Here is a 15,778-nt window from a genome sequence, read left to right as displayed (position 1 = left end):
ATTTATTTTTGGAAAAGATTTGAAAGGTTGAACATTTGTCAAGTCCTTACATCTAGCTTTCATTTAACATCACATTGTAAATCCGTGAACTAACCGCATTATTCGTACATCTGCTCAAAAAGGATCGACGTACAGAGATGATGATGATGATGATGATAATAATAATAATAATAATAATAATAATAATAATAATAATAATAATAATAATAATAATAATAATAATAATAATAACAACAACAACAATATTAGCACTTAACCTTTCAATGTTTCATGAGTGACATGTAGTATAATGCCGTTTTGTGTTATACAACCGTTTTCCTCGCAATATTGTGAACAAATCATACATTTAATATTCTCACCATATTGGCAGCAAAAAATGCGTCCTCCAATCCTACTTGAAACTTTCGTTTTTGTAGAGGTACATGGTTTCGAGAGAGACATTGCGACGATACGCCACTCGCAGGTCAGGGACAAATACAAATGAACGGAGTTTGACTCCAGTGAGTGAGAAGGTAGGGGTTGGAGGAGGTAGGAAGCAAGAGAAATGCATAGCTATCATTGCAAGCCACAATGTGCTCGCGAGTCACATTTTCGCCACGGCTGCCTTAATAAGTTGACGCAGAAAACCGAGCTGCCTCTCGCTCAGTAAAATTGTAATAAATTCTCAAAACTAACTAGCACAATATTAGTCATATCACAATTTAGCTACCTTTACCCCATATATATATATATATATATATATATATATATATATATATATATATATATATATATATATTTAGGCTCAACCGTAATGGGGTTATTCTTTAGATATTTCAAAGAAAAAGTTTAACACAATTTTGCTCGTTTTTGCTTCCTTTCGAGGTGAAAATTATTTTTATATGAAGCATTTCATATAGTGTTTTGGGATGGCTGTTGACTTAATTCCCAATATGCTCAGTCCATTTAAGAGAGCAGTGTATTTTAATAATTGAAAAGATTTTACTTTTGTTCTTTAAATGTGAAGAAATTTGATCCGAACAAATGTAACATTTTAAACTCACTTTGCAGAACGAAAAGTTTCTTTTGTTCGAATCAAATTTCTGCACAATTAAAGAACAAAACTAAAATTATTTCATTCATTTATCATCATAATACACTGCTCTCTCAAATTGACTGAGCAAATTGGGAATTAAATCAATGGCTTTCCCAAAACACGCAATGAAATATTTCACATAAAACAATTTTTATCTCGAAAGGAAGCAAAAACGAGCAAAATTTATTAAACTTTTTTGTTTTAAATATCTCACAGAATAACTCCATGAAATTAATGGAATTACTTACGGTTCATCATATATATATTACATATATTTATTTATATAATATAGTACTTCTCAGAAGTACATACATATTTTATAAATGTATTTAAATACCACCTAAAAATTGATAAATGTGATACAGATTTTGAAGTTACTTAAGTCTAAAATGGTAAGGTAACATAGGTAGCGATAGTAATAAATTATTCATATTACAAAAAAATATATAAGAAGAATTTTAAATTATATTTTCAACTGAATGACGAATAGATTGTGCTTGATAGACTGAATGAGTTAATATCTAAAACTTGAATGTGTGGATTGATAGACTGAATGAGTGAATATCTAAAACCTGAATGTGTGGTTGGGTAATGGACACCCAGACTGAAAAATCGACGGAGGGTTAGAAGTTCATATGTTGAATAATTTCAAGGGAAAAATTGTTCCGGGGCCGGGTATCGATCCCGGGACCTCTGGTTGAACGTACCAGCGCTCTACCACTGAGCTACCCGGGAACTCCAAACGACACCGTCTCAACTTTTCCCTTTATATCCACACAACTCGCGTGGGCTGACGAAACGCCAGAGACCCACAACGAGTGCACACAATCTCTGTGTGACTTGAAATTGTGTTTTTCTGTTAACGTACACAGTAACGTATATATTATGCAAATCTAGTCTTTCAGGTGAAGCTCCCTGTAAAGCAGATTTGAATAATTTCAAGGGAAAAATTTTTCCCTTGAAATTATTCAAATCTGCTTTACAGGGAGCTTCACCTGAAAGACTAGATTTGCAGTTCATATGCTATTTTGCTGAGACTTGACATAGATTATCTGTACATAATCAACTATCTTAAACGTTCGGACTCTATACCTGTATAACTTACACGCATGTGAGGCAGAATAATAGTATTACTTGAAATTCAAGCCTAGGACGGCTCCCTGTTCCTACATAATATAAGTTAGTGCCTCGTTTAATATAGCACAATACATTTCTGATGACGAAGAGGTAATTGTGCGTATTTTGTAGGGAATCGAACCCCTAGTCTACTGCACTTGCACGTCGAAATGACACCACATGAGCCGAAGAAAAGAACGATATGAATGTGCCAGAGGTTTCATGCCGGGGACAAGAACGCGGAACTCTGTTTCAAATTGTTGCACGATGCGATGGGAGCAATGGAACGTACTCTGCAAATACAATTCGCCCCCTTCAGCGTCTCTCACACACGCGATTCCTGCGTCAAGTAAGAACACGGCATGTAAGAAAAGGGGACTGCGAACAAATTCCATCATCCCTTCTCCTCTATTCCCGGACAGACGGACATTTGCGACACTGACATCTGCATACAAATAGAGGCGAATCCCACTCTACTCACGACTGCAATAAAGTCCCAGGCCTGTTCTCCGTCTTCGTATTCCAAAACTCTTACTCCAGAGAATAAAATAAACGGCGCAAGTGAATGAACATATCGTCAAATACTCTTTGCTTCTTTCATTTATGTACAATGAGTAACTAAAATATTCGGACATCCGTCAACTAACAATTCAATGACATATATTTACGTATAAATATATAAAAATAAGTTTTTATTATTTTTTCCCAAAAAGTATCCCAGTTCATATAAACATTTTCAACACAACAATTCCAATTAACTTAATTTTCTTCTAATTATTAAAACATAAATGAAAAGATTTGATTTCTAATACTAACAAAAATATTCGGACACTTTTTGAAAACAAAGAATAATATTCCAGCTCGTTATTGTTAGTACATTGTAGGACCACCCTTCTGTTTAATAACCTCTTTCAGTCGGCGTGGCACGCTATGTACTAATTTTTTTATTATGTCTATAGGAATTTTCACCCATTCTTCTTGAAAATTTGCTTTTAGCTCTTCTTTAGAAGAAATAGGCCTTGATCCAACCCTCCTGTCAAGTTCTTCCCATAAATGTTCAATAGGGTTCAAATCCGACGATTGTGGAGGAGGATGAAGTACTTTAGGGCATTTGTAGAGCAGAAATTCTTGTACAATATAGGAGTTATGCTTGGGATCGTTGTTCTGGTAAAACATAAATTCCTTTTCAATTCCAAGCTTTTCTGCACTTTTCACTAAATTATGTTGCAGGAGGTGTAGGTAGTCTTCCTTCTTCATGATATCCTCCATGAACACCAATTCACCAACCTCAGAAGCTGACATGCACCCCCATATCATCACATTTTCTCCACCTTGATTAACAGTAGCTCGCAAATTCTTGGTTTTCATTTCCTCCTTAGGCTTTCTCCAGACCATTTGTCTACCATCGCTGCCAAAAACATTGAATTTGCTCTCATCAGAAGAAAGAGCCTTTTCCCACCTATCTTCGAATCTATTTTCACATTCCTTAGCAAACTGAAGTCGTTTACGTCTATTCCTTTCACAAACATAAGGCTTTTTTCGTGCTATTCTACCGTTGTAGCCCCGTTTATGTATTGCCCTCTTAATTGTTTGGGCTTGCACTTTTTAAATTAAATACCTGGGCTAGGAAATTGGAAATACAAAAGAACTAGATCAACAACAAAAATTACAAACTTTTAATCAAATATGTGGAACGATTAAAAGAACCCTATTAAACAAAACAAGGAAAGAAACCATTTTGAAGTTTTACAAAGTCTTGGCAGTCCCATCTCTCTTGTATGGTTTAGAATGCTGGACCCTAACAGAAAACCAAAAACACAAAATGGAAGTATCAGAAATGAGATTTCTTAGATCGGAAGCTGGATACAGAAGAACAGACAGACAATATAATGAAACGATAAGAGACGAACTGAACATATTCAACTTAATAAAATAAAAGAATACCGGTACTTACTTTCTGGATTTTAAGGAACCTGGAGGTTCATTGCCGCCCTCACATAAGCCCGCCATTGGTCCCTATCCTGAGCAAGATTTTAATCCATTCTCTATCATCATATCCCACCTCCCTCAAATACATTTTAATATTATCCTCCCATCTACGTCTCGGTCTCCCTAAAGGTTTTTTTCCCTCCGGCCTCCCAACTAACACTCTATATGCATTTCTGGGTTCGCCCATACGTGCTACATGCCCTGCCCATCTCAAACGTTTGGATTTAACGTTCCTAATTATGTCAGGTGAAGAATACAATGCGTGCAGTTCTGTGTTGTGTAACTTTCTCCATTTTCTTGTAACTTCATCCCTCTTAGCCCCAAATATTTTCCTAAGCACCTTATTCTCAAACATCCTTAGCCTATGTTCCTCTCTCAAAGTGAGAGTCCAAGTTTCATAACCATAAAGAACAACCGGTAATATAACTGTTTTATAAAATTCTAAATTTCAGATTTTTTGACAGCAGACTGGGTGATAAAAGCTTCTCAACAGAATAATAACACGCATTTCCCATATTTATTCTGTGTTTAATTTCCTCCCGAGTATCATTTATATTTGTTATTGTTGCTCATAGATATTTGAACTTCTCCACCTCTTCAAAAGATAAATCTCCAATTTTTATATTTACATTTCGTACAATATTCTCGCCATGAGACATAATCATATACTTAGTCATTTCGGGATTTACTTCCAAACCTATCTCTTTACTTGCGTCCAGTAAAATTCCCGTGTTTTCCCTAATCGATGAAATAAAAGAATACCAAGAAAAATAGTATGAACATGTACAAAGAATGCCAGAATACCGTATCCCTAAAAATATTCTAGAGTACAAACCCAAAGGCAAGAGAGACAGAGGAAGACTACGAAGAGATGGAGAGATCAATTTCTTTGAGAGGACGGAACAGGTCGAAAGGCCTAATCCATGTGGATGATGATGATGATGATGATGATGATGATGATGATGATGATGATGATGATAAATTGTTATAAATCTAATCCTTATGGCCATGTCAGTTGTGTTCAATGTTCTCATCACAAAATATTCTTATTAGGTTTTTTCTACAATACAGTAATTATCCTTCACCCAAAACAATTTTTCCCTTGAAATTATTCAAGTCTGCTTCACAGGGTGCTTTACCCGAAAGCCAGATTTGCATGATACTGTACTGTTAGACCCTACTAGTCAACAAATGTCAGCCTGGCGGAAATTAATAGAAAATCCCAGAGAGTAAGAACGCTGTTAATACTTGCACAATCTGTTATATGTCGCAAGATAGTTGCTAGTGACATCGCAGATTTATATGAAAGAAATTTTAGCTGTGTGTGTGTTTGAGCCAAGACTAGACAGAGGCCACGGGCGTGACTCAGTCGGTTAAGGCTCTTGCCTCCCGGTCTGAAGTTGCGTTCGGGCGCGGGTTCGATCCCCGCTTGGGCTGATTACGTGGTTGGGTTTTTCAGAGGTTTTCCCCAACCGTAATGTGAATGCAAGGTAATCTATGGCGAATCCCCGGCCTCATCTCGCTATCACGAATCTCTTCTGTTCCTTCGTACCTGTCGTCTCGCTTCACTTGCCTTTCTTCCCACCACAATCTGAACACACGCTCTCGCCATGAAACAATACTAACAATACCATCCTATCGCACTTCCTCATACTCATCCTCTTTCACAATAGCCCTGCCAAGACTCTGGAATTCGCTACCTGCTAGCATCAGGGACTGTCGAAATAAAATTCAATTCAAACGCAAACTTACTAGGCACTTGGTCAGTAATTGAGACTCGTTCAGACATGGTTTCTTGTAAATAGTTCTCTTAATCTATCACAAAATATCTCAATATATGGTAATTTCATCACTATAGAATTTTGTTATTCTAGGTTTAATTTGTAATTCAGTAAATACAAAAATATTATTTGTTCTTAACTTCTTTGATAAATTGCCTAGCATTCATTAATCAGGTAATCTTGTCGTACTTTAATTTTTATTGTAATTGTAATTGTAAATTTAATATTAATTGTAATTTTATTGTTCATATTATAGTTGTAATCACGTGGTAGATGGGCAGAGAAGGCCTGATGGCCTTATCTCTACCAGGTTAAATAAATAAATACTAAATAAATCTCGTCGACGCTAAAAACCTAGTAGTTGTATGTATTTATTCACACTGTAATGGGTATATACCCGGTGGCAGTGGTAACTAATTACACTCAATAATGACAATAATAAACTTGTTAATTAAAAATACAATTAATAATAATACTAATAATAATAACAACAACAACAACGACAACAACAACAGGGAATATACTAAATTAAATGAAACGATCGCTTAAAATAACATTTGAAATATTCTAATTTGTATCTTAAAACTAAGATCGAACGAAAACCCACGAGTATATGTTCATATCTGCACAAGTACCTTTCAATATTACACTCATTTCGCTGTCAACTCACTCACTGCACTGCACTACACATTTCACTGATTATATCCTGATTTCACTAATACTCCAAAAATATTTCACTGTTCAAATTCTTTGCACTGCCACTATAAACTATAAAGCTTCACTGACAGGAACACGTTTCACTTACACAGCACACTTCACTGACACGACATACTTCTTCACTGATACAACACACTTCACTGACACAACATAATTCTTCACTGATACAACACTTCAATAACAACATATCATTTACACCCTTTAAATACTGTGTATAATTACCGTCTATTAGTAAAGTCCTTAAGACTATTTTTAAATGCATTTTTGGTTGTTGGTAAAGCCTTTAGTAAGTCTGCAGGTAAAGCATTCCAGTCCCTGATAGTACGATTGAGAAAAGAAAACTTTCCAGTGTCCGTCCTCTGCCTTCTTTACCTCAATTTATATGAGTGGTCGTTCCTTGATACAGCGTCGTTAAATAACCAACTAAAATAAAATAAAAACTAGACAGAACTTTCTTCGAAGAGGTATTTATTGGTAGTATTTAATTTTTATCCTTCATAAAGTCATATCTGGCATGTAATTGCTACTGTTCTCGCCTTCAACAACTGTGTTTCGTGGCATTGTGTACAGATCTCTTCACCGTGAGGGTGAGTGGACTACAGAGATATCACATGCAGCACTGCAGGGGAGACAGCAAGGTTCGGGAACATTGCGAACCCCCCTCCCTCCAGTGGGAAATATTGGCAATCCTCAACAGCGGAATATTAGGAAGGGAAGCAAGGATTCACACAAAGTTTGTTAATAGGATAACTTAGCGGTAAGGCCTCTTCGGATCTTCACACGAGCCTACAGTCCTCGTACAAAGTCGTTGACAACACCACTCAGACGAAACGCAAGAAAACAGACTGGTACTGGGTTAACGTTTAGCACTTCTTTGTCAATAGAATTGGATACTTTAAAATAGAAGGGTGCAAAGTGCCAAAATGAAACATTGGAGATAATATAAACAAATGTAGCTATAAGAATAATTGTGCACATATTTGTGTCATGTTTTTTTTTTTTTTTTTACTGATAGAAAACAGCAATAGTACAGTGTTTAATCACTAATAATTAGACTTCGTTGAATTGCCACACGCAGCATGCAATCAGGTTGCCGATGTACGGTAGTATAGAAGAGGTGAGCGACCGCCCGGTCTCGTAGTATAAGCAGTTCATGTTAAGAGTTGTGACCGATCGAAATAGATGGAGCAGCTACAGCTAATGTATACCTATGTAAGCACTTGTTTTTGCATTACTGTGGTTGGAATAGTCAAAGCTTAACATTTGTTCAGTGCAGACAAGAATTCAATCAAACATACTACAATGAGTGTTGCTGTTACAACAATTGCCCCTGGAATACCCTTACCCCCGGAGCCCTTAATATAGTGTATAAAGTATCACAAACCGTTATCCAAAATAACAATTCACTAATTTCAGAAAAAGTGAAATGTAAGTTGAGAAACATTATTGCTAAAAATTCTGCCTATTGACAACTTCGTATTATAAATGATGTACTATCAGGTCACGACAAGACGTCTGAAGTTGGTGTACTAAAAAGTAGTGACTTTCCGTTCTTCAAATATGCACCTATTACATCGTGTGATGTTGAACGTACATTTTCCCAATGTAAAAACTGTTTGAGTGACCATCGCAGGAGGTTCACTTTGCAGTCGCTCAAAATGTACGTAACTCTTCACTGCAATGCACATATTCAAGGATGATGTGAGTATATTACATTAAATTTTAAGAGTTAATATATCTCACTACAAAATAATTGTGTATTTACATGTTTAGACATTTCCTACTTCAATGATCATTCATTATATTTCTTGAATGCAGGATACAGGTTTTATTGTAACCGCAGTATACTGCTCAGTGTTTACATCAGAGGCATATTCCATCCTTTGCACGTCCCCTTCTCATACAGTCTATACCGCGTGCACAGTAAACCTTACGATTCTCGTGGCAATTTCACGAAGTCTACTAATAATAGTGGTATGTAAGGACATTATTTCTCCATATTTAATTATATAATACAAATTGTGAAAAGGGTTAAGTAATGGGTACAGTTGCAGTAGAATGGTGCAAAGTCCAATACCTATTTTTTCCTATACTGGAGCAATTTTTACTCACAGATCTGCCTGTAGAACTGCCTATGCTCCTCACTTGGAAGATAGGGAATCATTGCTAGTAAATCCCCCTTCTTTTCTTCAGTAATTTCCCTATTTTGTACTTTACCTTGAAACAATGCTGACTGCACATCTTTCATGTCCCCCCCCCCCGTTTTAAGCACTTTAATGGTATGCACTGCTCACTGCTTCATTTTCATTGGACTGTTTCACAGAAACACTACCTGCTTTACTAACATCATACTGAAGGTAACATGCCTTAGAAATATTCAAGTTCTTGATGGAAATAAGTTGATCAGTAACATCTTGGGTATTAAGGAAATCTGACTCCACCATTGGAATTGTTTGAAATGGTTTTACAACTTGAGAGTCTTGTGCGATTTTAAGCAGATCACCAGGAATGAAGGCTTTTGTCACTTTCTCTCGTTTTTCAATCAAAGCGAAATCAGAATCGCATTGCAAGAAACTGTGGCCACTGAGAAGGAAACGTTGTTCTCTGTGCTCAAATAAACCAATGACAACTAAAAAGAAACACATTAAAACCATTACACGATATTTGTTTTGAGCTGCAGAGTTATCGCTCCAGATTATCAGAATCTTCTAGTTTGTTATGTCCATATTGATCAGTTTTAGTAGACACGAGGCAATCTCATTGGCACCTCTACTCGCGATGCTTTCATACTACATACACATGTAAGAGTGCATTGTATCACGTACACAAACATCTGTAAAACATTTCGCTGTGTGTAAGTTTGGGCACAAACCTGCCTTGTTGAAGATCCATTGCAAAGGAACAAGCATTACTATCAGGCAACTGTGAAAGACTGGTGTCAGCCTTCATAATATTTTGTGCACACTCTGCCCTTCTGTGATGCAGCTCATGAGGGCGCTTACCGTCTGAAACTGCATGGTTCTGGCAACGTAACATATAAATATTTCGCTTATGAAACACAAGTGGATGTAGCCTCTTTCATACATCATCCTCCTAGGCACATTGCACTTTTCTGCGTAATAATTTTGTTTTTTATGATTTTGGCACTTTGCACCTTTCTACTTTAAAGTATCCAATTATTGTGCCACAACCGATCAATTATTTCGCGTCTTAGTAAATCTTTTACAACTGTGATGATGCTTTCTAAAGCATCTGTTTCAAGTGTAACTTTATCTTTCCTATTTTCACTACTATGGCCGCAGTAGAGGCCAAAGTTGAAAAAAAAAAAAAAAAAAAAAAAAAAGCATTTTCTCAACAGAGTTCCCAAAACTTATAACCAGAGAATTCGTTTTCCTTCCATGAATTGTTTCACACAGTCAGTGGCGGCTGATTGACTGAGGCAAGTGGGGCCCGGCCTCAGTCACTTGGCTTAACAGAAATAAAATTTTGTGTTTTTATATAATGTATTAGTTATTTGAATGAATCATCGCTGTAGAAGCATTTTAAAACTTTGTGATGTATATAGACCGGTTTTGCAGTAAAATGTACTCCTGAGGCCAGAATCGCTCGTGCCGGGTCTGGTTGTGGTGTATATAGACCTGTTTTGCAGTAAAATTTGTTCCCGAGGCCAGAATCGTTCGTGCCGGGTCTGTCTTCTGAATTTCCTGTATTTTCGCGGGGTTTGAGCTTGCGCTTAAAACGTTGTAGCCGAGGCACAATTTGTCTGGCCTCGTGGCCTGGTCAGGTTTACTCCTCACATCCATGGGCCGGCCTCAAGGGTAGAGTGGGGTGGGAATAGCAATGGTGACTTGTCTTCCTAAATAGGTCATAAATAACACAAATTCCAGCTCTTTGGCAGGCAGAGACGCACACTATTCCCTCCCCTTATGTCTCAGTTTATGACTTAAGCGAGGGTGTTGTACTATTGTACTTCGTAGTACAGTAGTGAATCTGGGCCAATGTTCTTATGTATTTCGAGAAAATATAGACAGAAATAAATGCGAGAAATAATGCTGGTGTAGTTAATTCATTGTTAGAGTGTCCTTTTTCGAGAAGAAATAATATTGAAAGAAAGGAAGTTTTAAATAAAGAGAGAGCCGACCGAGATACCTACGACATCGCTGACAATTTTTCTGACAGATAATCTTAAAACGCGAGTTTCTATTGCATCCTGGTATGGGCAACATAAATGGTTAAGTGGTAATGTGATGCAAAATAAACTTCTGTGTTGGCCTTGTTCGTTGCTGTCAAGGGAAAAAAATAAAAAGAACAGAAAGGAGGGGATTTTCAACACATAATATGGGTTGCTTCATCACACTGAAACAATCACTGAAACTCACAGCACAACAGCTTATTTGGTGAGTGACATTATTTTTCATCAATAGTAGGCTAATAATAATAGACTAATAATACTAATAATAATAATAATAATAATAATAATAATAATAATAATAATAATAATACAGTAATCATGATATTAATAATATAACAATAATTAATATCATAAATAAACATTTCCTATCGGAGGCACTTAAACTAGTTGCATCTGGCCTCACCGAGGATTTCGATCACCGGCCGCTACTGATACAGGGTGATGACCAAATTATTTTACGACGATTTCAGTCAATAGCTGCAGGAATATATGAGTATTTTGTTTCCATTGCAAGTAGATTGCAATGTGGGAATGTCGATATACGATGGATATCTTTCCTGGGGATTCATCAAGGATCGTGTCTATGCGACTAAGCCACGCACCATTCCTGAACGAATTGAACACACGATACAAATGGTTACGCCTGACATGCTCACCAGAGTCCATGAAGAGTTGATAGTGATACGTGGCTTACATTTGTGCATTCAGCAGAACGGAAGACATTTTGAAAATTGCACACCATAATTTGTAAGCAAATGAAACTGTTTTTACATTTATGTGTTTAATAAAGCTTTAAAATACCTACTAACCATTCGTTCGTTTAATAGCTCTGGCGGCGAGGGGAAAGGGGTGTTTGCGTTTAAATCGACTGTACTGCACCGAGAAGCGCTCTTTCTCGTGAGGATGAACGTAATTTCAAAACAATTACCCAAAATAGTTAATTTTTCGTTAAAGTATTTACCATCACTTGCATAGATCTAATAGCAAAATATGCTGCATTTAATTTGAGGGTAATTTCTTTATTATGATTTTTCTAATTTTACATATTACTTACTTACATACATACATACTTACTTACTTACTGGCTTTTAAGGAACCCGGAGGTTCATTGCCGCCCTCACATAAGCCCGCCATTGGTCCCTATCCTGAGCAAGATTAACCCAGTCTCTATCATCATATCCCACCTTCCTCAAATCCATTTTAATATTATCTTCCCATCTACGTCTCGGCCTCCCCAAAGGTCTTTTTTTTCCCTCCGGCCTCCCAACTAACACTCTATATGCATTTCTGGATTCGCCCATACGTGCCACATGACCTGCCCATCTCAAACGTCTGGATTTAATGTTCCTAATTATGTCGAGTGAAGAATACAATGCGTGCAGCTCTGCGTTGTGTAACTTCCTCCATTCTCCTGTAACTTCATCCCTCTTAGCCCCAAATATTTTCCTAAGAACCTTATTCTCAAACACCCTTAATCTCTGTTCCTCTCTCAAAGTGAGAGTCCAAGTTTCACAACCATACAGAAGAACCGGTAATATAACTGTTTTATAAATTCTAACTTTCAGATTTTTTTGACAGAAGACTAGATGACAAAAGCTTCTCAGCCGAATAATAACAGGCGTTTCCCATATTTGTGCTGTGTTTAATTTCCTCCCGAGTGTCATTTATATTTGTTACTGTTGCTCCAAGGTATTTGAATTTTTCCACCTCTTCGAAGAATAAATCTTCAATTTTTATAGTTCCATCGAGGCTTATTGTAGGGATTCGTAACAAGCTGTTTTTTTACGGTGATTGGTTGTTAGCCCTTCGCCCAACCCCCAAGCTGGAGGACCACCCCTTATCGGCTGTCCACGACTGCTTATTCAATATATTCGCAGCTACCCTCCATATCTGGAGACCGTCTTCTCTATCCGCAACCTGATGACCGCCATGCCGTGATGATAGGGACCCACAATACATATATAAACCTGTCTCAAACAGTTTAGTAACAAATATATATCATTTAAATATTTATTTAATAATTTAGCCCAAATAATTCCATATTTTGGCAAAATGTTCTTCATATTCTGCCTATTTGTATTATTACTATAAAACTTTTAACTAAAACATGTGATTTTGCAGTTATAGCATAGAATGTCCCTATTACGGAGCGAACTGTGATTTCGCATAATACGGTGTAGACACCATTACAATATCGTGTTCCATTGTTTTATGAAACACGCAGTTAAGAGACATGCCAATATTGGATATGGAAAGCCAGCTCTAGTTTGCAAACCAAGATTTTCAGGTATAACTCCCTGTAAAGTTGATTTGAATAATTTCGAGGAAAAATTGTTCCGGAGCCGGGTATCGAACCCGCGACCTTTGGTTTGACGTACCAACGCTCTACCACTGAGCTACTCGGGAACTCTAACCGACACCGATCCAATTTTTCCCTCTATATCCACAGACCTCAAAGTGGGCTGACAACCGTCAAGCAACCAACTTCGAGTGCACACTAACTCCGTGTGACTTAAATTGTGGTTTTCTGTTAACGAACAGTGACGTGTATTATGCAAACCAAGATTTTCAGGTATAACTCCCTGTAAAGTTGATTTGAATAATTTCGAGGAAAAATTGTTCCGGAGCCGGGTATCGAACCCGGGACCTTTGGTTTGACGTACCAACGCTCTACCACTGAGCTACTCGGGAACTCTAACCGACACCGATCACTGTTCGTTAACAGAAAACCACAATTTAAGTCACACGGAGTTAGTGTGCACTCGAAGTTGGTTGCTTGACGGTTGTCAGCCCACTTTGAGGTCTGTGGATATAGAGGGAAAAATTGGATCGGTGTCGGTTAGAGTTCCCGAGTAGCTCAGTGGTAGAGCGTTGGTACGTCAAACCAAAGGTCCCGGGTTCGATACCCGGCTCCGGAACAATTTTTCCTCGAAATTATCCAGCTCTAGTTTGTACAAGATTGTATCTCATTAAACGCCGATTTCCTCCTCATAAATATTTATTCAACAAATAAAACTGAAGTCTAGTTCACGGTTAAATACCCTCAAATGTTCTCATGCCACTATCATCAGATGAAACACAGAACTCCAGCGTTTGTTGATACAGATCTAATACCACGTATGTGAGTTTTGGTATTAGGTCTAGGCGATCGATATAATATATGAATTAGAAGCATTGCAGGCTACACGCTAACACTGTTTCTTCATATTGAGTTCGCTTTGTGAACATTCACATGGAAAACCACTTCACACTAAATTATTCTCTCCAAGTTCGTTAATTTTTTTTTTAAATTTGTACTTTAATGTGGAATATGTTTCTGCGTACCACTCGAGATAATTTTAACAAAATTCCCCTTCCAGGAATTGCGTCGATGTCAGTCTCCATGCATTTATTTCTTCAGGAACTTCATTCGTATATTCATGACCCAGGCTATGCTTCTACTATAATATTAATCAAATGGAATGCGCAGATTATGTTTATTATATTAAAGTATCCATTCTTATTGTCCGATATTCTTTTGAGAAGATTAACTCCATATGTATATGAAATTATTGGAGATCATCAGTGTGATTTTAGACGTAATAGATCAACTATTGATCAGATATTTTGTATTCGAGAGATAATGGAGAAAAAATGGGACTATAAGGGTACAGTGCATCAGTTATTCATAGATTTAAAAAAGGCATATGACTCGGTTAAGAGAGAAGTTTTATATGATATTCTTATTGAATTTGGTATTCCCAAGAAACTAGTTCGATTAATTAAAATGTGTCTCAGTGAAATGTACAGCAGAGTTCGTATAGGTTAGTTTCTATCAGATGCGTTTCCATTTCACTGTGGGCTAAACCAAGGAGATGCACTATCACCTTTACTTTTTAACTTTGCTCTACAGTATGCCATTAAGAAAGTTCAGGATAACAGAGAGGGTTTGGAATTGAACGGGTTACATCAGCTGCTTGTCTGTGCGGATGATATGAATATGTTAGGAGAAAATCCACAAACGATTAAGAAAAACACGGGAATTTTACTGGAAGCAAGTAAAGAGATAGGTTTGGAAGTATATTCCGAAAAGACAATGTATATGATTATGGCTCGTGACGAGAATATTGTACGAAATGGAAATGTAAAAATTGGAAATTTATCTTTTGAAGAGGTGGAGAAGTTCAAATATCTTGGAGGAGCAGTAACAAATCTAAATGATACTCGGGAGGAAATTAAACCCAGAATAATTAAACACAGAATAAATATGGGAAATGCCTGTTAATATTCGGTTGAGAAGCTTTTATCATTCAATCTGCTGTCAAAAAATGTGAAAGTTAGAATTTATAAGAAAGTTATATTACCGGTTCTTCTGTATGGTTGTGAAACTTGGACTCTCACTTTGAGAGAGGAACATAGGTTAAGAGTGTCTGAGAATAAGGTGTTTAAGAAAATATTTGGGGCTAAGAGGGACGAAGTTACAGGAGAATAGAGAAAGTTACACAACACAGAACTGCACGCATTGTATTCTTCACCTGACATAATTAGGAACATTAAATCCAGACGTTTGAGATGGGCAGGGCATGTAGCACATATGAGTGAATCCAGAAATGCATATAGAGTGTTAGTTGAGAGGCGGGGGGAAAAAGACCTTTAGGGAGGCCGAGACGTAGATAGAAGATAATATTAAATGGATTTGAGGGAGGTGGGATATGATGATAGAGAATGGATTAATCTTGCTCAGGATAGGGACCAATGACGGGCTTATGTGAGGGCGGCAATGAACATTCGGGTTCCTTAAAAGCCGGTAAGTAAGTATGTTCATCACAGAATTTTCTGAAAGAAACCACCCAGCCATGCGGGATGTGTTCTCTTTATGTGTATGTGTATGTGTATGTGTATGTATGTGTGTGTGTGTGTGTGTGTGTG

The 15,778-nt window shown here is 37.1% G+C and overlaps 3 non-coding genes across 3 annotated transcripts; 1 reads left to right on the top strand and 2 right to left on the bottom strand.

Annotated features, from left to right (window-relative positions):
* Positions 1-13,204: 13,204 nt before the first annotated feature.
* TRNAD-GUC (transfer RNA aspartic acid (anticodon GUC)) lies at positions 13,205-13,276 on the bottom strand. The gene has a single exon. It is a non-coding gene; the product is annotated as a tRNA-Asp (tRNA).
* Positions 13,277-13,489: 213 nt separating this feature from the next.
* TRNAD-GUC (transfer RNA aspartic acid (anticodon GUC)) lies at positions 13,490-13,561 on the bottom strand. Its single transcript has one exon. It is a non-coding gene; the product is annotated as a tRNA-Asp (tRNA).
* A 155-nt stretch (positions 13,562-13,716) lies between these two features.
* On the top strand, positions 13,717-13,788 carry TRNAD-GUC (transfer RNA aspartic acid (anticodon GUC)). Its single transcript has one exon. It is a non-coding gene; the product is annotated as a tRNA-Asp (tRNA).
* Positions 13,789-15,778: the final 1,990 nt, after the last annotated feature.

This window comes from Periplaneta americana, chromosome 9 (genome assembly GCF_040183065.1).
Source record: "Periplaneta americana isolate PAMFEO1 chromosome 9, P.americana_PAMFEO1_priV1, whole genome shotgun sequence".
NCBI lineage: Eukaryota > Metazoa > Arthropoda > Insecta > Blattodea > Blattidae > Periplaneta > Periplaneta americana.
Note: the sequence above shows the minus strand (reverse complement) of the source record. Positions and strands in the feature narration are given on the sequence as shown.